Genomic DNA, 23,586 nt, shown 5'->3' with positions numbered 1-23,586 from the left:
GAGGTAGCCCATGTATACGTTTTCATTCCTTTGGACTCTGTAGTTGGCGCCAAGTTTAAGTTCTCAAAGCGGCGTGCCCTGTCAGAGCTAGTTTCGCCAAAAATGTAACTGCTTACGTGGTAACTGGTAACGATTACTGAAGAAAGTAACTGAATTACAGGGAGTGTTATTGAGTAAACAATTTTAGCGCTAAATTAAAAGAGTTGCCAAAAAACTGTAATTTATTAAGATTAATTTACATGTAATTCGTTACAAACAAATCGGCTACTCACCACCAATGCCACATTACACATTATTCTTGCCTCTCGGCGACGCTAGGCTCCACAGATGACGTCACAACGCTGTCGCGGCTTACATCAACACACGTCCACAAAATGGGACCAAAGCGTGCATTGAGTCTAGATGACACGGAGGATTAATTAAAAGAAGCTTCCGAGCGGAACAAGAACGTGTCGCTGAACGCGAACACATGCTTGGCGGCCATAAGCATCGCGGAGCCTTGGGATTATTTAGGTGGGCAATTGTGCCATTAGTGCTACGCTTGCACAGCATTTGTTTTAACATTGCCGTAAACACCAAAATATATGCTTCCCTTCACGTCAATTTCCACGTATACGTGGAATTTTTTAGGTGGTTGTTATGTGGCGAGGTGGTTAGGTAGTTTGTTTTACCAAAGGGTACCTAATGGGCACCGTAGATTGCACTGACATAGGGAATTGGACGAGTACAAGTCTTGAATCCTAACTCTAGTTGTACTGTCGCTGTTCGTACAACACAGGTCGGAAACCTTGTCTCTAGCGAGTACGGTAGCACTGCGTTTGCGACTATGTGTCTCAGCACACGACCTCGTTTTTATTACTTTCGAACTTGCAGGATCGTCCAGCATAGCACTGTATATACAGTCATGATTTTTTATTACCAGTATTCTCGGACCAAATGACTGAACGATGTGTGTCGCGTATGAACGTCAGCACAGAAGGCGCCTACCTGTTAAGCAGTATTGACAACTGATATGGACGTTGTTCGCGATAGAGGAGTTCCATAACCTTGGTCGAACTTCTGATATTTTTCCAGTCGCGTCTTCACATGCGGTTTCGCCTTCCGAGTTTCAAATAATCTGCCCACGTCAGCACGCTCATTCCTTGTTCGACTTCTAGACTTTGATCTTCCTTAATACTTGTGGTGCAAACTTCTCTCTTTCTTTTTCTTAAACAATTCCCGATTTTTCTTTTACGACTGATTCCATCAACAGTGGCATCAGTGAATCAGTAGACAGTTGCCATTATATACTATCAGCAGTTCATCTGTTGTTTTTGTTGTATATTATTGTCAATTATTTTCTCATGTTTGTGAGTTTCATATAAGCAAGGCAACAGAAACAGTTTAAATGAAGCGCGATATTTTCTTGCAACATGCGTAAGTTAAATGTTCTTTTGGCGTTCTTCGTGCGAAACGTTATTACTTGCGCAACGAAGAAATGAAATTGCAGGGGCGTCCGCGACAGAGCGTTTCTGTTGAGCATTGAGGTCGCTACAGAGGCTCTAATTATTTCTTGCAATATTTAGCACAGTGCTACGTTGTAACTCCGAACATGACTCGCTAAAAGCTTTCCATGTCTAGCTGTTTACTTGAGGTCGAAAAACGTCCAAGGTCACCACAATATTGTCAATGAAAAAGACTGCCGTCGTCGCTACAGCTGCCTCACTCTGCGCCGCCATTTTGAAAACCCAGAGCACCTACACTACCGCTTCGTTTCCACCAACTGCGCTCTACAGAAAAAAAAAGATTGTTTTCGGGAAAGCAGGTGCCATTTACTAGGGCAGTATTGAGGCCACAATGATGAAATATAACTCCCACTCATCCATAGCACTCAGTAGACAAAAGGAAATCCCTGGACGAACTAGCAGCCACGCATATTTTGAACGCCGGCACGAGTCAGGCTGGTCCTTGGCAGAGGAATGAGTAATAGTATCCCATATTTGTTTTCGTTCATCATCTTTTCGAAACGTATTTCCTCAATTATAAAATGATTATTTGGTTCTTGTTGCCATAGTAATAATTTATTCTCATTACCTGACCAATGTGAGTACCTTTTGATTTGAGTCTCGGCCATGTAGTACGCCACGGCAGTTCAGTGGCTACGTCGTTGCATGGCTGTACACGAGGTTGCGGCTTAGATTTTGCGCCACGGGTTCTTTCTTCAATCTGATGGTGGCTGGATGCAAAAACTACCGCGTACTGGGTCCACGTTAAATAACTGCTGTTGGTCGAGATTGAACTTGACCCCTTCACTGAGTGTCCCTCGTAGCCCATGAATTTCTTTCTTACATTAAGGCACAATTTAGTTTGCAACCTTAGATGGTTAAAGTACCTCACTATTTCTTAGACTTATCGGTTTCAATATCATTCTTCTGTTTTCGCTACAGCCAGTAACATCATCATCCTCGTTATCACCATCCGCACTTGAGGAACATAGGAAACATTCAGCTTTGAATCTAACCGTATTTTCTTTGTCCGTGCAGGCATACCATGCATACCCACGCCTTCCATGTGACGCAAGGAGTTGACTGAACTTATTCAATTTGTCAAGCTAAAATACTTGGAAAAATCGTAAACGACAACTTACACACAACCTACAGACAGATAGCTCTCAGACTGTAATTCGAATATACGAGAAAACATAATTATGTCACGCGAAAACTCAAATAAACCCCTTTTCCAGCGTTTCTACAATTCATATACCAAAGAAGGCGTCCGCCATTTGCGCACGCCGACGCGTAAATATCTCGGAGTCCAGGGAGCGGTGCGCCCGCTTCCTTGAAACACTTCCAGACGGCGCTCGCCTCCGCCGCATCGCGGCCCGTGCAAGAGGCCGCGTTTATACCAGAAAGCAGGCCTTCGTGCATAGCGTTGGCCGCAAGCGTTTCCCGGTAAACATTACGGCTACATATGCTATAGTTGCCGGGAAGCGCGAGAAGTAGTCAAGGATCTTTGAATGCTATGGCGTTTCACTCTCAAAGGTGAAGCTTAAATGTCCGCCAAGTTTCTTTCTTTAGGTTCTTTAATCTTCTGTGGGTTGAAGTTTATACTCCTCTTTTGATGTTGCCTTCTACGGTTAAAAGAGTGCTTGAACATAGTTTCAGCCCTCGTAGCCCCGCTCTTAAGGTCAAGTCATCACGTATGTCAAATACAGCGATAAGTGTGATCTGTCATGCTTCTCCGGGTTCCCAAGCACTTTCTATCCGGGGATTCCTTCCAGCCCTCTGAACCGTCACTTCGGTCTTATTGAGAACGATATCCTGTCCGGAAAGCGAGTCGCGAGGTGCTTTAACTTTACTGTGTGCCATCCCATTAACATGTAACCATGTTAACTTAGAGAGTGTGCCGCGTAGTACTGTTGTGGCGCCCAACAGACACTGGAGCTTGAAATTTCACGTAGTGATGTGAGAAAATCTTGCGCGCAGCCCAAGAAAGATGCTTCGGCACATCGCCGAACTGCGTTTCGCACACGATCGACGCAGAGCAAGTACACCGACAGCAGACAGAGCTTCACTCAGCCTTCAACACTATACTTGTGCCTTGTATGCGTACCTTTCAATCCAAGTTTTTTCCTTTCACGCCAGTTGGCACGCAATCAGCGCATACGGCCGCAAGCCATTCAGCCTCCGGTAGATCATCGGGGGAGCGGAAATCGCACCGAGAAACGACGGTTCCGTTTGTTCCCAGCCCCCCATGTCATCGCATCCTCCATATACACCTCGCAACGTGCCCCGGAGCAGCGTGATGAAATGGCGCCCCCCCTCCCTCCCCCCTCTATCGAGTGTTTGCTGCGGACACCTAGAACGCAGCTCGCACGCCTTCCGGTCATCACGCCAGGCCGAGAAGAAACAGCGCGCGCCTTGGGGGTCAGCAGCGACGAGGAACACTTCTGCTGGTGATGACGACAATCCGGGCGCCGCCGGTCTCCCTTCGCACCCCTACGGCCTGCGTGCCCCCTCTCGCCTATCTACTCACTTATGGCGGCGGCATCGCGCGTGCTTGTTTGGACACGCGGGCTCGCGGCGGGCCACGCAGTCGCAATTACGGTTATAATTGGGTTTCGCTGGCGGCTGATTAATGGCGCGGTACGTTTCCGCTGAAACTATCGGCCCGTAAATCTACGCGCCCGCCGCTGCGACCTGTCCGTCTCTCGCTCCTTCCTCCGCGGACTCCTTTCTTTCTTTCTTTCCTCCGGATCTCCCCTCGCCCGGCGATCCTTCTTTCTATATTCGACTTCTGCTCCTCCCCTCGCATAACCGAAAGGGAAGCGAAGACGGACTCGCACGTGCTGACTCCACCGGTCGTTAATTTGAGCGCGTGCGCGAGAGATTTGACGTATCGCGGCTTTCCATCCATCCTTCCGTCACGCTTCCTCAGTAAGATATTTCCATGTCACGGCACGTCCTCACACTGAGCGACGAATTGCAATAGCGGGCTATGGGATAGGCTGCTACAAGAACTGAAGGTTCAAAGAGTTTGCGCAAACGCTTGGTTGACCTGCGCAAGGAAGACGAAGACAGAAACGAAGACGACAGTCAGCGCTTGTACTGCCGTTCGCACTCTTTATCTTGGGCTGTTAGGTCAATTATGCTACTGCACTTCCGACCTCGACCGTGTTGAGTACACAACACATTCATGTATAATATGTAGTGGCTTCAGGCGTACGTGCGCTGAATGGTTTGTGCACAAAATCTACTGTTTGTCGTAATCATGTACGCCAGACAGTACGTGCATTTCACTGCCGGATATAAGTTACCGTAGAAACCTGTCAACTCCATACTCTCTTTTCATTGTATTTGCAGTCACTGTAATATGAATACGTTGCCTTGGTTCAGCGAAAAAGCTAAATCTGTGTTTTCTCGAAGCACGCACGCCGCATCTAAATCAACGAAACACATGTTGGCCGCGTAAAATATACTGCTGACTTCAAGCCTTAGCTGGGGGCTACAAGATTAAGCTTCACGGGCATTTGGTCTTCCTTCCGACGCTGCGCACTGTATGCTCCTGACGCGGATATCATACACTCTAAGAAAAATTCCGGGGAAAACGGGAGTAACTGGGCAGTTAGTCCTAAAAAGGGCGCTTTCGTCCCTCGAAGAACTAACTACATGAATGCGCGCGCCGTGTGCTAATTTCGGGGAGTAAGTGTTAATGTCCCTGGTCGGAAAGAGAGCAACGGTAGGACGAACGACAACAGTTACTCCCGATGCACTCCGCTGTTTTCGTCCGTGTCGTGGAGTGATGCGGCGAAAACAGTATTGTCTATAAATTGTGAATCGTTCGAAGTTCGTGCACTGTCTACTAAACTGCATGCAAAGCAGCACTTTGCCTCTTCGTGAGGAAATTGTGTGAAATTTAAAAGATGGAATGTGAAGAGCCATGCGCACGCCATAAGTGAGCGATACACATTAAACGCGCAAGTCATTGATAGACTGCTAGATTTTCTTGGTCAATAGTACCGTTCCTTCCGTTCCAAGAAGATTATAAACTTGACTGAAGCTCGAATGGGACACGTTAAGCGATAGAGCAATTGGCCTTCTCTGTCGTCTTGGGTGCCCTGTTCGAGCTCGCTGCACGTATGCATCGCGTAGTTCCTCAGTTTAAATCACCCTAAGAATAATCGGGCAGATTTCTTTTTGCAGTCGCTTATGGTTGCAAGTACACTCAACGTTAGACTCTCCCCGCATAGCATACACAAAATGCCGAGTCGCTTTTATATTGTCGCACCTGCGTTCCGAAGCTTAACCTTGTCTCAATATCCTGTCCTGTCAACCGACCCGCCGTGGTGAAGTGGTTATAGAGTAACTGACTTGTGAGGACGTGAGTTCGAATCCTGCTGTCGGGCACATTTTATTTAGTTTTTTGTTTTTCAGCTCAGTAATTCTTTTTATCAGGGTGTAAATACCTAATTTCATTAATTCCACCTTTGCGGAGCATCGGAAAGAATGACCGCAACTCCCTTGAAGAGCATCCGAAAAGGGGCAACTGTTAGTCCTCGAAGGAGTAACCGTATGGGGAGTAACAGTTCGTCCCCTCGCACTTGCGCCCTAAAGGGAGGAATAGTTGTGGAAAATTAGTTCCTCCCCTAAAGGAGTAACCTCAGTACCCCATTTCTTCCTTTTCTTCTTAGAGTGATAGTGTCGTTCTCTTGGTTTTCAGTGCACAGGTTTTCCGAAGCTTTTTACTGACCAATATTCTCTTTATCTCTGTGCACTTCACTTCACTTCAGATAGCTAAAGAGGATGAGGTGGAGAAATTGAAAGTGCGTGCTTCCTGCTAATCCATATTGGTTATAAATTGGCTAAGGCGCTATGAGTCATGAAAGTTGCTCGAAAAATATCTACCAAGAACAAAAAAACCATAATAAATACATAAAAAAAGAAATACGGATAACGTGATGTCACGCATAAACATGATGATCATCATCAGCGTATATTTTTATGTCCAGTGCAGGACGAAGGCCTCTCGCAGTGATCTCTAATAACCCCTGTACTGCGCCAGCTGATTCCAACTTGCGCCTGGGAATTTCGTAATTTCATTACTCCACCTAGTTTCCTGTCATCCTCGATTGCGTTTCCCTTCTCTTGGTACCCATTCTGTAACCCTAATGGTCCAACGGCTATCTAACCTGCGCATTACATGACCTGCCCAGCTCCATTTTTTTCTCTTGATGTCAATTAGAATATCGTCTATACGCGTTTGCTCTCTGATACAAACCGCTCGCTTTCTGTCTCTTAACGTTATGCCTAGCAATCTTTGTTCCATCGCTCTTTGCGCGGTCCTTAACTTGTTCTCGAGCTTCTCTGTGAGCCTTCAAGTATCGGACCCATATGTTAGCCCCGGTAGAATGCAGCGGTCTTACACATTTCTCTTCAGTGATAGCGGTAAGCTTCCAGTCACGATCTGGCAATGCCTACCGTATGCACTCTAATCCATTTTTATTCTTCTGTTAATTTCCTTCTCTTGATCAGGGTCTCCTGTGAGTAATTGACCTAGATAAACGTACTCCTTCACCGACTCTAGAGGCGGACTGGCGATCCTGAACTATCGTTCCCTTGCCAGGCTTTTGATCATTATCTTTGTCTTCTGCATATTAATCTTCAAGCCCGCTCTTACACATTCTGTATTAGCGCGAAGTTGTAAAGATAGCAAATATATATAAAGTTCGAATGCACGCTTACTCAATAGAAAGTAAAACAAACGATACAATGAAAACCATAAAATATTTTAAAACCATTTTATGTAGGAAGTGTTTGTTGAAGACCGCACAAAGCTGAGATCGGTGAAACAATGTTCCCACGTCTTTAGGTAAATTAAGACAAAGTGTGAATGTTTAGTCATGCGTCCTCTACATAAAAACATATAGATATTGTCGCTGCATCGCCGAACCACATAATCGAAAACTATTTGTTGGGGAATTTCTTCGCGATGTGTCTTAAGTCACGGCTGAACAGAGTTACGCACATGTCGCCTGGTTCGCGGGCCCGTTTTGCCATTTCTCCTATCCGGTCGTGCTCCGATCATCCAATGTGGCTGGGCACCCACTGATATACACCATCATGTCCACAAGATTATGCGCTCTGCGCATATTCCGCAGTTGAATCTTTCTCTATAAGTACGGTTCCCTCACGTCTTGTGTCAATGTTTTATGCACTGTTTATGTCAATGTTTATGTATTATGCAAGGGCAATGTTTTATGCATAAAAACTGTAGCGAAAATACTATCGGAGGCGGCGCGAAGAGGTAGCCGCCGTAGCCACGGTTCATTTAGGCCGACCAGTTATGGTGTAATGGGATCTCGGGTGCGACCGACACCACGGTCGCTCAGATCGAGCGCGCTAGCGTGTTCTATACTCGCGCTACCTGCACGTGAGGCCATCTTCTTTTTCGCCTGCTTTGGAGGCGATGGTCGCGCCGCTACAATACCATTCAAGATGATTGTGAATGTTAGCGATAGCACTCTGTTCGGTAACCTGCTGCATACGTCTGTCACGGTACCTAACGGGCACATCATCGCACATACGGAGTGCCAATCTCGTAGCCAACCGCAATGTCAAACGCTACCGTGACACCACGACCTCGGTGTAATCACAATACCCGAGTTGAAACCTCGTAGCAACCCCCAGCATCCGCAGTGATCCTGGCTGAAACTCCGCTGCGATTGCCGGCCAGTTCTGATAGGCTGACCTCGCCTGTAGCATCATAATCATCGCCGTCACAATCACCTTCATTACAATTGGTATCAGTCAAGCGGCAGAGCTTGACTGTTGAGTTGACGGTTGCCGATCGGGCGTTAGCATCCTGCGCGCGCCCTCCTCACCCCTTACTCGCCTCTTCCTCCGCATCTGCTCGTTCTTTTTTTCTCCGTCTTTCCTTTTCGTCGCTTGTGTTACTCTCTCCACTTGTTTTAAAGCGGATCTCATGTAATCTATTACTTAAGTCATTCTCATTGCCATTTTTTTTTTTTTGCCTTTTACCTCGGGACACTTGAATTTCGTAAAGTGGAGCATAGCTAATCGCACTCTTCAATATGCGCTCAAATAGCCCTGTTACGGTATCATGCCCGTAGTTTTAATGAGCTTAATGATACCCCCTTTTACGAAGCATGCCATTACTTCCGTCCCCGAGAACCTTGCAAAGTGTTCAAGAGCGGTAGCGGCCCCCAAATGCGCGGTCAGCTCAAAAAATAAAATAATAAAATAAAAATAAAAATAAGAAAGAAGAAAGTCGCTGCAATTTCTTACGCTCATGACTTGCCTCACGCATTAAAAAGGGTTGGTGACAGCGCAGGTCTCTGTCTCACATTTACTACAGCCAAGAAGCTAGAGAATTAGAGGTTCTTTGCAAGTCCAGATACGACGCCTCGCACAAGTAAGGTTGTCTGTAGTCAACGACATATATAAACAAGTTCATATATATATTCAAAAGCTGTGCCACTTATGTCATCCCGGTAAACTGCTGCAAAATGTATTTTGGTCAAAACGGCAGAGGCCTCAATAAAAGATCGCGAAAACACTGTAAGAGAGTCAAGAACGGTAAGAGCGCTTTTCTGGCTTTTCTCCATTGCAGTGCAAAAAGTGCGGCCGCGAGCCGCAATTTAATACTACTATTAGATTGGTAAGAGCCGTGAGCAGAAAACACGTGAAATCACATAAAGTCTCCAGATGATTACGTTTGGTTGATTGCATAAGCATGCTGTCAATGCTATGTTCCGAAAGGGAGCTGGCCTAATTGGCATCTGGAGCATGACAGTGGTGGGTGCGCAGCATTTGTTTACCGTGGATGAATGTCCGTTAGTTCGGTTTCGGGGCTACATGATTATCCCCTAGTTCGTGCAGCTTGCGATGTCATCGAGCTCTGTGTCTTTATTTTCTATTTGCTTTCCTCTCCTACTCGTCTTTCGTTATGTTTGGTTTCGTAGTTAATAGTTTTCACGTATCTCGACCGTTAAAGTCATTTGAATGTTAGCGCATTGTCCTCATCCCTCGGGTTACGTACCGCGCGGTTTCTCAACCGATGAACTAAACGTATACTCATGAATCTAACGAGCTCACGTACAGAATAGTGTGATTTTACACTAGCTTCTTTATTTCTGTCCTGCGGCATTTGCGGTCGCGCGCGTTTTGCACAACAGCCCCGGTTTAACGCGACCGCTCGCCACCGTAGACCTCGCAAGGTGGCAGCGGCACTGTAGTCGCCACCAGACGTCGTTCGATGAATCACGTCGATTCTCGTCGATTCTCCCCGATTCTCTGGCGCACAGCTACTGCAGCACTAATCGCCTCGCTACCTCAAAGCCGTGCGTAGCTGTAGTGCGGATGATGAAGTGTGGATGATTACAGGTCACTGTAATAAAATGCTAATGCGGCGATAATATGAGTAATGGCGTTTCTGTTGGGCGCGGTGCGAAGAAGCAGCCACTCCCGTATCTCGTGCCTGCCGCGTACAAAACAGCAAACGATTCAAAGCGAAAACCACTTTTCGTGCGTTTTCTTTTTATCTCACTTGCTTGCGCACGCTCGCATAGCAGCGTTATAGTAAACGGTATACAATGAACACCGAAACTAGATCAGATTGAAGAAGGAGTTTTATCTTTCTAACCGAAGTCGAAGGCGCAAATTTTCTCTCAATTTCTCTATCGGTCCTTATGGCGATCGTACTGGATGAAGACACGACAGTGCGCTAATTTGTCGCGATGCCAAGCGTACAGCGTTAGCACTAAGCTGGACAGTATTACCAAACGCAAGTCGTCAGAAGTGCGTGGTATATTAGCTAAATAAGGTTTTTTTTTAGCAAAAGGGAAAGTTGCCACTGTTAATCCTCTCTCATGGCCCTTCCTTCGACGACTAAATGAGAGAGGGAAGAAACAAGAAAGGGAGGGAAATTACCCAGAACAGAAAGTCCCGTGTGCTACCCTACACTAGGGGACGAGGGAAAGAGAGGTAGAAAGATAAAAAGAAAGCAGAGAGAGCCACGATTACAGTCGGCCATGATCACCGCACCAAAAGCTTCTGGTGGTGAGTTGTAGCAACAGGCGCGTTTAGCCTGGTGATCTAGGCCGGCAATTGCTTCGCCCGAGCGTCTCCTAGAATATCACTGCGCTATTTCACCACATATCAATCCAACAAGTCCCTTTTTAAAAATGTAATAATAAGACGTGAAGCTATTTTGAGGGCTATGACTGATCCTTCTGGGAACGCAAGGTGCTGCAGGCACGCAGGTGGAATGTCCTTCTTTTGCAGCTTCTCCTGAAGGGCGTCCCTTTTATCTCGGTATTTTGGGCACCACCACAGAAAGTGTTCAATGTCTCCTGTCTCGTCGCATGCCGTACAGCTCAGAGAATTGACATACCCCGCCTTAAACAGCCATGCTGATGTACGAGCAGGTCCTGTCCTTATTGGATATATAAATGGCGCTTCCTCTCGCCAAAATCTGCTGGTTACGCAGGCCACATGTGGCGGAATCCAAACTGACCCACACTGATTTCGAATGTCAGGTTTATTACCTTGATTACTTTTCGGTCCCCTGAATTTAGGAGGATGATAGAACACTGCGTATACATATATGCAAGAGCATCAGCTTTTTCATTGCCAGCAATAGCAATGTGGGAGGTAATCCACTGAAACTTTACTGTGAAGCCTTTGTTGCCGAGTTCTTTCTTGGGGGCTTGGAATTTGCGCGGGAACTCGATGGATGGTAGACCACGACAGAGTTGTTGCAACGCGGTCTTTAACTCCGTAAGAAGAACCACATTCTGCGGAAGCAGGCTTTAGTTTGCGTAGAGCAGCAGCTATTGCCACGCCTTCCACAACTGTCGATGAGGCTATGCAGTCCCAACGGCCAGGCCATGTATATCTCAGAGAGTGAATATAGAATGCAGCTGCGGCGCAGCGGTTTTCGTCTACTTTGACAGACCCATCTCTTTAAATTTGTAGGGGATTTGGGTAAGCCGTGGTAAAATGAGCGAGGACTAGTAACTTGACTTGCGCAGATGGAATGCAGTTTTTTGACTGCAGTCATGGTACACTTATGTTGCATGTAATATATTCGAATGTACAGGGCTGGTCTACCTTTTTTCGCTTCTCTACGCTATGTGGTCTAAGCAAACTACGACCAACCGATTCGGGGACGAAATGTTGTTAGCACTTAGACCATCGCCTGCAGTCATCATCTACGCGAAAGAATATCAGTATCCCGGTGGGATTCTTGAAATACAGAGGACTGATGCACACCGCATGGTGGCAAGCCAGGTGCGTTTGTGAGCTAGCCTGCCCCACTTGTTACCTTACTTTCCTGCAATAATGCGAGCTGGGGTGTACAATCGCCCTCAGATAGAGCTACGACGCGAAAGCACGTATCAAAGCGGTCACGCGTTGTATCTCATACTGAACGTGATATTGCACGTTTTGGGAGCAAACCACGCTAAACACAGCACACAGAACAACGGGACGCAGGATGCTGCGGTGACTTTCTCTCAGCTTTCTATTCCCCTTTCCCTTACCCCAGCGTAGGGTAGCTAACCGGACGCATTTCTCGTTGCCATCCCTGGCTTCTCCCTCTTTTTTCTCCTCCTCCTCCTCCTACCAATTAAATGTGATCTCTCTTTTTTCTTTTCTGTGGAGGAGGGAGAGGGATGGGTAGCTATGTGGTCTTTCCATAAGGAAAAAAAAAAAACTCCTCTTCGCATTCTTTTTTCTTTTCCCCTCTCCCAGCGGAGAATGCACAACCGGGCGAGACACCAATTAATCTCCTCCTTCTCCCGTCTCTTTCCCAATCTCACCACAGTGTCCACATTTGCGCCTTTAGAAATACCTGACGTTGCTTCCTTCCCACAGCGCAACCCACAGCTTCGTGCTGGCAGCACTTAGGAAGAGCGATCGCTCGTTTGCACGCCCCGGCAATGTTTTCTCCCCGGCGCTACGTTTCCCAGATCTTTCCCAAGCGCCACGCTGTGACTCCTATATCACTATAGCACCACAGCGTTGCCCGAGGCAAGACAGCTGCGCTATAAGTGCCGCGTCGGCGAGGCAGGTCTTGTTCCCCCGTTAGCCTCATCTTTATAGCGATCGAGCGTGCATTACGTTGTAATTTCCCTAGTTGCTTGCGAGACACCATCCGCAAGGCCGCGCTGACTTAGGAAGGTCCCACCAGTTATAAATAAAGAGTTCAGATATGTGCGTGACTGTTCAGAATACACGGCCCGAAATTCGGCCGAGATGTTTGCTTGGTTGCGAAACAGAGCTACTGGCAAGAAAGGCATGCGCAAGAACGGCAATACTTAATGAGCGTAGTAATGGTTGTATTTCTCAGCCGAGCGCTTTATTGCGCCCTCGCGGGCTCCTGCAAATCTTGGACAAAAGTGGCCCCGTTCCTACCATTCTGCTTCGCCGTGTTTACGACCTGGGTAATCGCTCGTTAAGGACTTTGACGAGAACACGTGGGTTCTGCAAGGAACGAGTTTATCTCGTTAAGCGGTAATGGCCGGTGCTATAACGGGCGTGCTCCTAAAGTATTTGTTCACTAAGAGGGGAATTATTTTTCTTCGGATAAAGAACGATTAGGGAGAAGCATCTTAGAAAATTCTACTGTCTGGCCACCTCCGTAACGGAACAGTGGCTCTTCAACATGCCCGCAGAAGGAAGCTTACGGGCTCACCGAGGACGAGAGAGACAAGAGCTTGAGACAACAAAGTCTTTAGTTCAACTGTACCATTGTGAGCGACTTTGGGTGCTAGTAATCCATATTGTACTAGACCAATCCTAGTTTTATTGGGTGTGCAAATTCGCTATCTTCGAACATTCACGAAAAGTGCCTGAACTCTAGGAGCCCATTGTTACGTTGATTAGGCACATTGCGTTGTTTTAGAGACGCGGAGTAGAGAAATTATTGCGACAAGCATTGAATCGTAACCATTAGCATCACCAGCAGCAACAGTAGCAGCAGGAGCAGTAGGAGTAGCACCATCATCATCATCATCATCATCGTCGTCGTCGTCGTCGTCGTCGTCGTCGTCGTCGTCGTCCCCTTCTTGTTCGTCAGCTTCTGGAAACTGTGAAAGGAGATCTCGCACCACCGTTGTCCTGGATAAACATAACGTTTTACCTACGCCTCAAATGTGGGGCGCAAGGCGCTGAAGAAGCCCTTTACAGCGTACCATACAGTGGTAGCAGGCAGCGTTCCTAATGTCTAACATGTAAACCAGTAGATCTGAGGAACTTCAGCAGCTCAGATTTCATACCATATTGCTTAGCAGCGCCCGGAAATTTTGAAGAGATGGAAAAATGCTCATTTGTGCATCACTGAGTGCCAAAAAAGAAAGAAAGCGCAACGGTAAAGAAGGATATCACATCCTCCTCGTCCACCATTCACCTCTGTTATTCTACTTCCAACTCCTTGTAGCCCTGCACCACCCATATACGTCCAGTTGTACTGTCTGTAATGGTGACGGGCGACTTTCCTTTAGCTGTCCGTTACAGTACGGCTGAGGTGTCCCCGTGCAGGAAACAGATATTGCGCATCACGGAGCCTTATGTTCGCTACCCTCTCCCTCCCCACACACACATGCACCACACACAAACACGCACACCAAACAGGAACCTCTATAACGCCACTGTGAATTGCCCTGTGCAAAACTACTGTACATTTCGAGTAAGTTATGCGCCCCACATGGCCTAACGTACCAGTTCACACTACACGCAATGCTAGATCGCTGTTGTTGAGGGGAAAAAAAGCACGTAGACGAACGCTGTGTAAGGCGGTGTGGGTGGGGTGGGGGGATGCCGGTTTATACTTCGTAGTGTAGTACTCTCCATCATGCCCTGCCGCACGCTCCTTCATCTCTCTCGACACACGGCCATGCATATTCCTGCCTAATTGCAACGCCAAGAAGCTAATTGCCTGCCGCGTGCCCTTGGCTTCGACAGATCTATCACCGCTTTTCAGCGGCGCTCCAGGTGCGTGACCTCATATACCGGTGCAGTGCACGCACATTCTTTAGCGCATCCTCTCCGCCAGGTCGCATGCGCTTCATTACGGTAATAGGTTGGGCGGACGAGGTGCGAATGCTGCGTTTATCTCTTTCGACAGCGGTGGACTAAGTACAGTGGATGAATCATGCTTATCACGACGAAGAAACAGCGCGGACTGGAAAGCAGTTCAAGAACACGAGACAGGGGCTGTGTCTCAATTGTGCCTAGAAACATTGAAGCAGTTTAGACTGACTAAGTACTGTTGCGAAATTCTATTTTCGTCAATTCAGCTGTAAGAAGTTGATTAGTAAAACCGAAAGTTAATGCCAAACTTGCAAGAGACAAGTTGAACATGCTGATAAGAAATACGTACAAATTGGCAACAGAACTACCACCCACCACGTCAACAGAAAAACAGCTGAATCTAAGAGTACATAATACCTGGGAAGAATAGGTGGAGGCGCACTAGACGAACCAGATCGAAAGAGTAAAACTTACCACTGGCGGTAGAACTATCCTCAGAAGACTTGTATACCCTTTTGAGGAAGAACGCAGCAGTCCACAACGTGCACCCTCGAACCTGAGAGCAAGAATAAACATAGTACCCATACTAAGAAACATGCAACCAGAATAGAACAAAGAAAGAAGAAAAGCGCGAGCCGCCAGGCTACAAAAAATGCTAAAAGAAAAGAAAGCAACAAGACAGAAATAAGGTACACGGACGCCACAAGATACAAGGCAGGGAGATATGTTATTTTTGTAACCAAAAGAACGAAGAGATAACAGCTGCATCAATAGTTGCTAGAGGCATTGAGGTAGCCGAACAGGTCACCATAGCAATGGCCGTAGGTACCTGCCAATGGCGCGTGCCGGTCATCGCCGTTACAGACTCGCAGGTAGCCTGTCGCCAATTTCGGGAGGAATAATTAGCGAGGCCGCACTCACCATTATCAAGGACCAAGACACTGTACCATTGTACCAAGACACCAAGACACATTGTCCGGACCTCGGGACATAAATTCTTGGTGGGAAACCAAGCGGCTCACGCCGCCACCCAAGAACATGAGTCTACGCCGGCCAACCCCACCAGGACATCGTCTACCGCCAGACCAAGACAAAATTACACAAAGCAAGTACTACAACATTCTAGAACATTATAAGAAGAACGGGCGGGAATATCCGCCACTGCACTGGAAGCTTAAGAGAGAAGAAGCCTCCATACTCCGCCGACTTGTGATAGGCAATTACCTCCACGGCACTCTGCTACACGCGATGTACTCCTCAACATATACAAGAAACTGCCAATACTGCAATACGCCGAACACGTTTTACCACATGATCTGGGAAGGAAAAAAGAACCCGCGGACAACGCCCATCCAAGCACCAACAGAAGAGCAGCGGGAGGCGCAGCTGACCGGCCCAAGACCTGAGGACCAGCTACGGCTGGTGCAAAAGTTCTGGCTATCAGCACAGGGCCACGGCTACCTAAACAGGGTGGCAGCCCACCTTCGCGCGTTAACAGCTTGGTTTCCGTAATAAAGTTTATTCACTAACTTTGCACCAAAACCCAGGCGACGGTATTCGCGAGTCTAAGTAAACGCTCGTCACCCAGCGGCCGCGCCGAGAAACAGCCGATCCAGATTAAGTCTCGAAGCGAAAGATGATCTCCTATCACGGCATGCGGTGAATGCCTCGTAGTTCTCAAATCATCGTGACGTCGCCGTGAAAAAAGCCCGAAAATGAAAAAAAGGCGGATGCCCGAAGACGTTTTTTTTATGCATTATGTTTGATATCCTGATGTTTGATTATGTTTGATATCCTGAAAAGGTGTCAATTATTTGTGTTCTAGCCCCCCCGCCCCCCCTTTTTTGTTTCGAATGGTACACATACTAAATGAAACCGTGTGCAAGGACGCGGAGCTAGATATACGACAGGAAAGAAAACATTAAATGGCTGAAAATTGGGCTGCAGATTCCTTTTTAATGTCCTAAAGCAGCTACATCCTTTCGCAGCGTTCACTTATGTTATTATTCGTGGTAAACGCAGAGCACCACGATAATACACCACTTGTCACGCATGTCTTAAAAAAATATAACTAACAAAATTAGAAACCACGTGAGTTTCGTTGACAATTTTTAGCAGTCAAGATTAGCTTTGGCTTTAGTTCCTTTGTCAGCTACCGGTGAAATCCTGTCCATATTCTTGACATCCTTAATGCCGAAATGTTGTTAAACTTGTACGATTACATGACGGGAACGTTACGGCTCGAGTAGCGTACGAAACCCGATAGGTCTGAGGCTATTTTGTTGCGTGCGGACTTCGGCAAAACGTAAGCAATCTGTACAAAGATGCAGTGTAAACGTGAAGACCGAGTACTTCTACTTCACAGTTCCTTCGAAGTCATAAATGTCGATATAAGAAGTGTAGTGCTTGTTTTCTACTTGAAGCTGACATTACTATTTTATTCAGGCTTGAAACAATTAACTATTGTGCGACCTATTCTATGCTGCAGTTCAATTTAACCGAATCACCGGATGTCAATCATCAGTGGAGTGTCTGATAGGTACGACTATGTCATTCATGAGAACACTCACAATTTAACCTCACCACTCGAAACACTACTCCACGGCACACTGTGCAGATACTAAGTTGGAAAAGATAGATTTAGTGTCCGCTGTGCAAACGTTCCCCTCACGATAGTGAAAATGCTTGCGTATTCCTTCGCCCGGACAATGTCCTCTGTACATCCGATGAAGACTAACGCCGAAATCAACAAATCACACTAGTGTGCACCGGAGCGCCCCTGTTGCGGTTATGGTCCGATGAAACGGTGCTCCGGTGCGCACTGGTGCGATCTGTCGAGGGTGCCATAAATTTTGCGACCACATGGCTCATTACGACTGAGGCGCCTCGTTTGCCTGCTTGCAACCATCATACGCTCCTATAGGTCCACCAACTCCTGCACCTGTAGTAGCAACACGAGGAAAGAGAAGGAAGAAAGGAAAAGCAGCGACATCAACTAGGCTTTGCCTATAGTTTGCTTCCCTAGAGATGGGGAGACTAAAGTTTGTTCTTTCTCCTTGAAGTTTCTCAAGTCTCTTCAAAGTGATAATCGGCATTGATGAAGCAGGAGGCAGCTTGGAGGAAACAAAACTTGGAGATGTATTGCAGCGAAAATATTTACAGAGTCAAATATTTACAGAGCTGAGTTTGCAGAAGTATGATGAAAAACGCACAGCAGCTTCTTACTTTTCTACTTTTTGCTAAGCCTAGGACAACTGTCTCTACATACGACCAACCGAGTCTCACTGTTCGACCACCAAGTGTTGCATCGTGCGGAGTCTTATTGATCTACCAGTTTAGCGATTACAACCTAGTCTGAAAGGAATAGGTTCCAGACAGCCTTTAAATCCACTGCAGTAAAAGATAAAAACGGGAGGTGGCAAATGCTGGGCCCGCCTCAACATTTCCCTAACCAATAACCCATACGGTTACAGTTGAACTTATACCACCTACTTGGTTGGGCCTAATCTCATTAGCAGAGTTGTTAGACTTTACGAAAGCGTTTGGCACTCTTTCCCATCATGGGTCTCTCTCTCCTACTCTCCTACTCCCATACTCTTAGCGATTCCTCGCTGCGTGGGTGCCTCTAATTTATGTCGTCACGTTTCTGCGTAATTTGTACGCGGGCCCGCTCTCATAGAATACCAGAAGTGACACGCGCACCGGCATTTAAAAAGCGCTCCGTTAAATCAGCGTTTTTGTCGAATACCATGCTGTCACTACTCTGGCCTCTATGAGCTTTCGACGACACGGCTAGTCTTCAATTGGGGAATTCTTGGAATCGTCTCCGCGCACGTTGTAGACCACGTAAAGGTGCTTAACATAGTGGACCTTTTGTCGTAGGCATTTAGACCTGACAAAAGCGCGTGCGGATTCATAGCCCCCATCCCTTGCTGACGGTGTCAACGCTCTTCCGTTCATGGCTTGCATTCGAGTGCTTCACACACGGCCGATTACCGTGCAGAGAGAGAGCCAAGGAATTTGGCTTGCATACTAAGTGCGTCAAGCCGCCTTTTTCTGCGTGTTTTGAGAGATGCGCGGCTTAACCGGGAGAGAGAATGAAAGAAAGAGAGAGAAGACAAGATTTCGAATTAGGCGCGCGCGCACTGGACGGTGCCCTGCGTTTCTACAGTCGGCGACTCAAGCCTGTCGCCGTCAAGTACTGTAGAAAAGCTCGTGTAGCTTTCTCGCCTCGTGAGCTGTGAAGCCAGGCTCCCAGGGCCTTTGCTTCGGTAAAAGGCAGCCCAACGCGAAAGGTTACAAACTGCTAACTGCCACTGCGCGCGCTTAGCGCGAGATCCTTGGGCGAGTGCAGCCCTCCACTTTACGGCCCCGTCGCCGCAGACCCGCTCTCTCGAAGGCGCGTATTATCGAGACGTCGACTCCACTATGGCAATGAGGGGCGGGCTCGCGGCAGAGCTGTGACGGGGGCAGTATCGCAACGTTGTTGCGCGGTCGGCAAATTACCATTACGTGTATGCACTCAGTGCGTGATTGTGCGCGTTGGTTGCAGCGCTTAGGCAGCGCTAGTTTCCTCCCTCGCCCCGGCTACCAAAGTCTGCTAGGCTTTCTTGCATGCCAAACAGATCTAGGCACGCAGAATCGGTTCCCGCCCCCGTCCGCAGCCCTCGATTAGCGGGAGCGCCCGAGGCGCGCCGGCGACCCACTAATTGCTTCATCCTCGGAGGTCGCGCACCAAGCGGTATAGAACGCGTCCACCGAGAAAAGAGCAGGCGCTCCAGTTGCCTACAGGGCCTGCGCACGTGAACACCAACCGTGTATACGCCATATCGGAACACCCGCGAAAAGCTTGCTAAATACGTTAAGCGAATGTATTGGGGAGGTTACTGTATTTAAGCATGAAATGCTTTTAGCTCCTGTTGTCGGCGATTTTTAAGCAAGCGATCTTGAGCCAAAAGCCAGAGGCGTTATTCGGGCACTCAAAGGAGAAAATGCGGGCAAGTTGCGAGAACAAAACGAGATTATCCGGACAACGAGTCAAAACTTAAGAAAATGCAGCCTCTGGCCCCTAACCTTTTGTACAAGACCGCATTACATACGCTACAGTTACTGCCCAAACAAGCTGCAAAAAAGTATTGCTTCCGAGTTCTTCCTAATGTTCACACTATTACTCGAGCTGTAACTTCTAGTACGCTGAAGCTTTATTTGTCAATTCTAATAGCTGTGTTCAAAACGCAGATACAGGGCACCATACACTTCATTGTCATCTTTTAGCGCTGATACAGAGTTGCCAGTGCTCTTTTGAATGCTAGCGGTCCGTGAGTTACGCGGCGCGGGTTCTGCGTCGCCTCGAGAGATGGCGCCACGTTGCGTGCCGCATCTTTTTCTTCTTTTCATCTGTCTCCCCGGTGTCTTTCGTTACCTGTCGTGCCGCCTTCAGCAGCTTTTCTTCTAGCTGGGCAGCGTCCATATCGACCAGTGCACAGTATTACGTGGTGCGGTGTGGTGTGTTTGGGTATGCCGTTGCAAACATGCGCTTCACCCATTTTAAGATTGTGGCTAGTATCATCTGCAACCAATCTGTTTTGCCGGTTGCAATTTTATGCTTACATCTACCCTCGATTACGGGAGAGCCAGCAATTTTTACGAAGCACGTCGCTCGCTCATTGATATCTTCTCCCCAGCGGACCAGCATTTTTGCGAAGCGAATGGCGACTATGCGCACGAACAGCAGTGGCACCTCGTCGGCGTCGTCTTCAGACGCGGCATTGGCTCGCCTGCAAGCGAATAAGCTTCGGAAGAGAGCACAGCACGAGCCTGATTATTCGGCTCGCGCCCGGCCCGGGCCCGCTTTATGAAGCCCAAACCCAGCCCGGGCCCGAGTGTTCATTACTAAGCTTGGCCAGGGCCCGCATGTGCATGACCAGGCCCGGCCTGTAAGTAAAAACATATTCACTTACAGATTGTACTCTATGCGTCAGCCTTACCTTCTCGGGGTCTAATGAGCTACAGTGCATAAGCAATAAAAGAGCGAAATCTTTGGTTCTCCGATGGGAACATCAGGGATCGGCCCCATTGCCTGTGCTGTTATTATTCACCTAGTGCACATGGTTTTTGCGAGCGTGAAGGAAGCCCGCGAATACACGGTAAGTGCCTCGAGCGGGCAGTCGCGCGGTAATTTTGCGTGTATTTGCGGGCTCCTTTCACGCTCGGAAAAGCGCTTTCATGTAACACCTAGTGAGCCACAGAAAGCTGTATCGTATCAGGAGCTTTTTATGTTGCTCTACAATTTTCTCATTGCCACTTTTCATCTAAATATAATATTTTAGAAGTCGAATAATTATTAAAGAATAATTATGTAATTAGGCAGAATGTAAAAAATAATCTGAGTATTTCCAAGCGACGGCAAACAGCATACCTTAATTCTGTCCAGCTACGTGGCATCTGCATATTTTTAATGTTTGGCTCAAGTTACATGCAGTCTTGAAAATGCGTCGGAGACTGATTGTCTCAGTGCTTCGGACAGGCAGTCTCACATGAGCTGGCCGATAGTTCCGGTGCCACCGCAAACAGCACAACACTGTCAAAACCTTCACAGACTATCCATGGCTTAATAAAGGCACAAGATGCTCGACAGATAAGCAACTAAAGATAAAAGCCGAGTGCATCTAACCTCGCTAGGGCAATGCTCGTCTGGCCGCGAGTAGCTTCGTCTCTAATTGCAGTGGAACCTAGTTCACGAAGCAAAAAGACCTATGTGATCAGGCTGCCTTATCGTAGATTAAGTCGCTGCCGAAGACCTTGCGTGACAGATGACACGTCGGCGCTTCGGGGACCCAATGCCCACGCGAAGCAACAGCAAAATACCGCAAAAGGACAGAACACGTTCTTGCTATCTCTTTTCGCGTTGCTCTTCGGTTCAGAGCGAAGGTGACAAGCGCGACTAAAGAGCTGAGCGGAGAGAAAAACAGAACGAGTTCCAGGTCGTTTTGCTTCTATTAGCCGGGGCTTAATTAAGCGATCCAGCAGCGGCCGTTCATTTGCGAACTCGTGCAGACAGACGCAGTATCTGTCCCGAATTAGTCCCGGATTCTAGGAATCGTTTGGCCTATAGGTTGTTCCTGGCAGCCGCAAGCGGCCCAATGTTCGACGGAATGCATGCATATGCGACTGATGCGCAATTAGTCAAACATCCTAATTGCGCTAACGAAGCAACGATCTGCTGTGACTAATGAAGTGGCCCAATGCCACTTGTCGTCTGCGAGTGCTCTGAAGCCACGGAACCGACCGAATCGGTCAGACTGTTGGGCGGGATGAAGACGTCGTACTTTGCCTCGGCACAACACTTCAAGGAGGCAACCAATGAAGAGAAAACCATTTCGCGTGACAGATGATCGCTTCATTTGTAGACGTGCCGGAAGCCTTAGATAGGCTATCTCGAAGGTTTATCCGCAGTCTTCTGTGTGCCTTTCCACCTTAATTTTTTTTTTGGAAGGGGGGGGGGGGGGGGGTGACAGGAATTTGCAGTTTCTGTGCGTGAGTAATTAAGCCAAGGCCTCGTTGATGACAGAGACGCGGATAGCACCAAATGAGCTAAGATCTTTGTTGTTAGCATCGAAGCTCGCCGGCCCAACGGACTGCCGTTGATGTCGTTTCCTTCTTATTTATTTATTTTCAGCGGACAAAATAGTACCAGGTCGTATGAATTATTTTTTAGGGTACTCAAGGCTTATGAATTGGGGACGTATAAATAACCTCAACCGGAGAAATGTGGATTAGATTTCATAAAACTTAATTCCAGCTGGACCTATTTTACCAGAATGAAAGCGCTATATCGATCCTGCGGAAATTATAAGCAAAATTGTACAATCCATACAGTCAGGTCCACGGCAAGTGGAGACACTACTACCATAATAACAGAGTGACGAAAGAAGTCCTAAATGCAAGATCTAATCTAATTACTTACTGATCATTCATGACGTACATTACCCGGCAACACAATAGTGAGGCTTCTACAGAAGCCGAACCGGATGACTTTGAATTACTATTTGCTGCCCTACGGTTCTGGATTGTGCACCGACATCTCAATATACAAGGTTTGTTTTATTTTTTGCTCTCTTGCCTGTATTGGCCACGGAACCCGACGTGGTTGCTCAGTGGCTATGGTGTTAGGCTGCTGAGCACGACGTCGAGGGATCGAATCCCGGCCACGGAGGCCGCATTTCGATGGGGGCTAAATGCGAAAACACCCGTGTACTTAGATTTAGGTGCACATTAAAGAACCCCAGGTGGTCGAAATTTCCGGATCCTCCACTACGGCGTGCCTCATAATCAGAAAGTGGTTTTGGCACGTAAAACCCCATAATTTAATTTAATTTTATTGGCCACGAACTCAGCGAATCGAACCCTCGACCTCATTTTCAGCATTACCAACGCCATTGCGGTGGATAAATTGTGCGGCAGCGAAAAGCAGAAAAAAAAAACGTAAGAAAGAAGAAGACGCAAGATAAATAGAATAACACCCAAGCATTTCTTGAACAAAGACCACCAAGCTGAGAACGCTATAGTCTGTTTCATGCACAGCAGGCAACTCTAGGAAGGCTATGGAGAGACTTCTCCCACTTTTCGCACTGGCGACCAAAAGATAGTGCGTCACATATAAAAGAAAGGTATAAGCGCCGTGTAATCAGAATTAAAATTAGGTGTCGTACGTCTACGTCACAAAACATGATGTATTCATTAGTTGAAAGGCGTCCGCGATCTAAGCTTAATTGTCCCCGTGCGAGCTGAGTAACAATGTTTCCGCAACCATGCAGCAGCCACAGCGAATCACCTGCGCCGCGACCAAAACGTAGCACGTTACCTACAAGAACCAGAAAGAAATACATGCACACGACATATGCGATTTCACATTAACTTGCGTTCGCAAGCAGTAATTGCAATACGTGAAGTAGTCATTTGGTAGAAAACGTTGCAGATCAAGAGCTACTACGCTTCACAGCGTGAGGAGTGAGACATCTGCGACCGCACTATTTTCCTAGCTTCCGCTGCGTTT

General features: G+C 47.4%; 2 protein-coding genes across 5 annotated transcripts in view; one reads left to right on the top strand and one right to left on the bottom strand.

Annotated features, from left to right (window-relative positions):
* Positions 1-23,586, bottom strand: part of LOC126522597 (hepatocyte growth factor receptor-like) — a 566,006-nt gene that overhangs the window by 177,394 nt on the left and 365,026 nt on the right. For all 4 annotated transcript variants that reach the window (XR_011895240.1, XM_055066486.2, XM_072288826.1 and 1 more), the window contains one exon: positions 15,006-15,087. The gene's annotated coding sequence lies outside the window, so the exon portion shown is untranslated. The remainder of the gene's footprint in view (positions 1-15,005; positions 15,088-23,586) is intronic.
* The window catches only part of LOC126522595 (monocarboxylate transporter 10-like), a 286,846-nt gene that overhangs the window by 63,199 nt on the left and 200,061 nt on the right, over positions 1-23,586 (top strand). The gene's annotated exons all lie outside the window — the stretch shown is intronic.

The sequence above is a fragment of the Dermacentor andersoni genome, chromosome 6, assembly GCF_023375885.2.
Source record: "Dermacentor andersoni chromosome 6, qqDerAnde1_hic_scaffold, whole genome shotgun sequence".
Classification (NCBI taxonomy): Eukaryota; Metazoa; Arthropoda; class Arachnida; order Ixodida; family Ixodidae; genus Dermacentor; species Dermacentor andersoni.
This window is presented reverse-complemented; position numbering and strand designations above follow the sequence as displayed.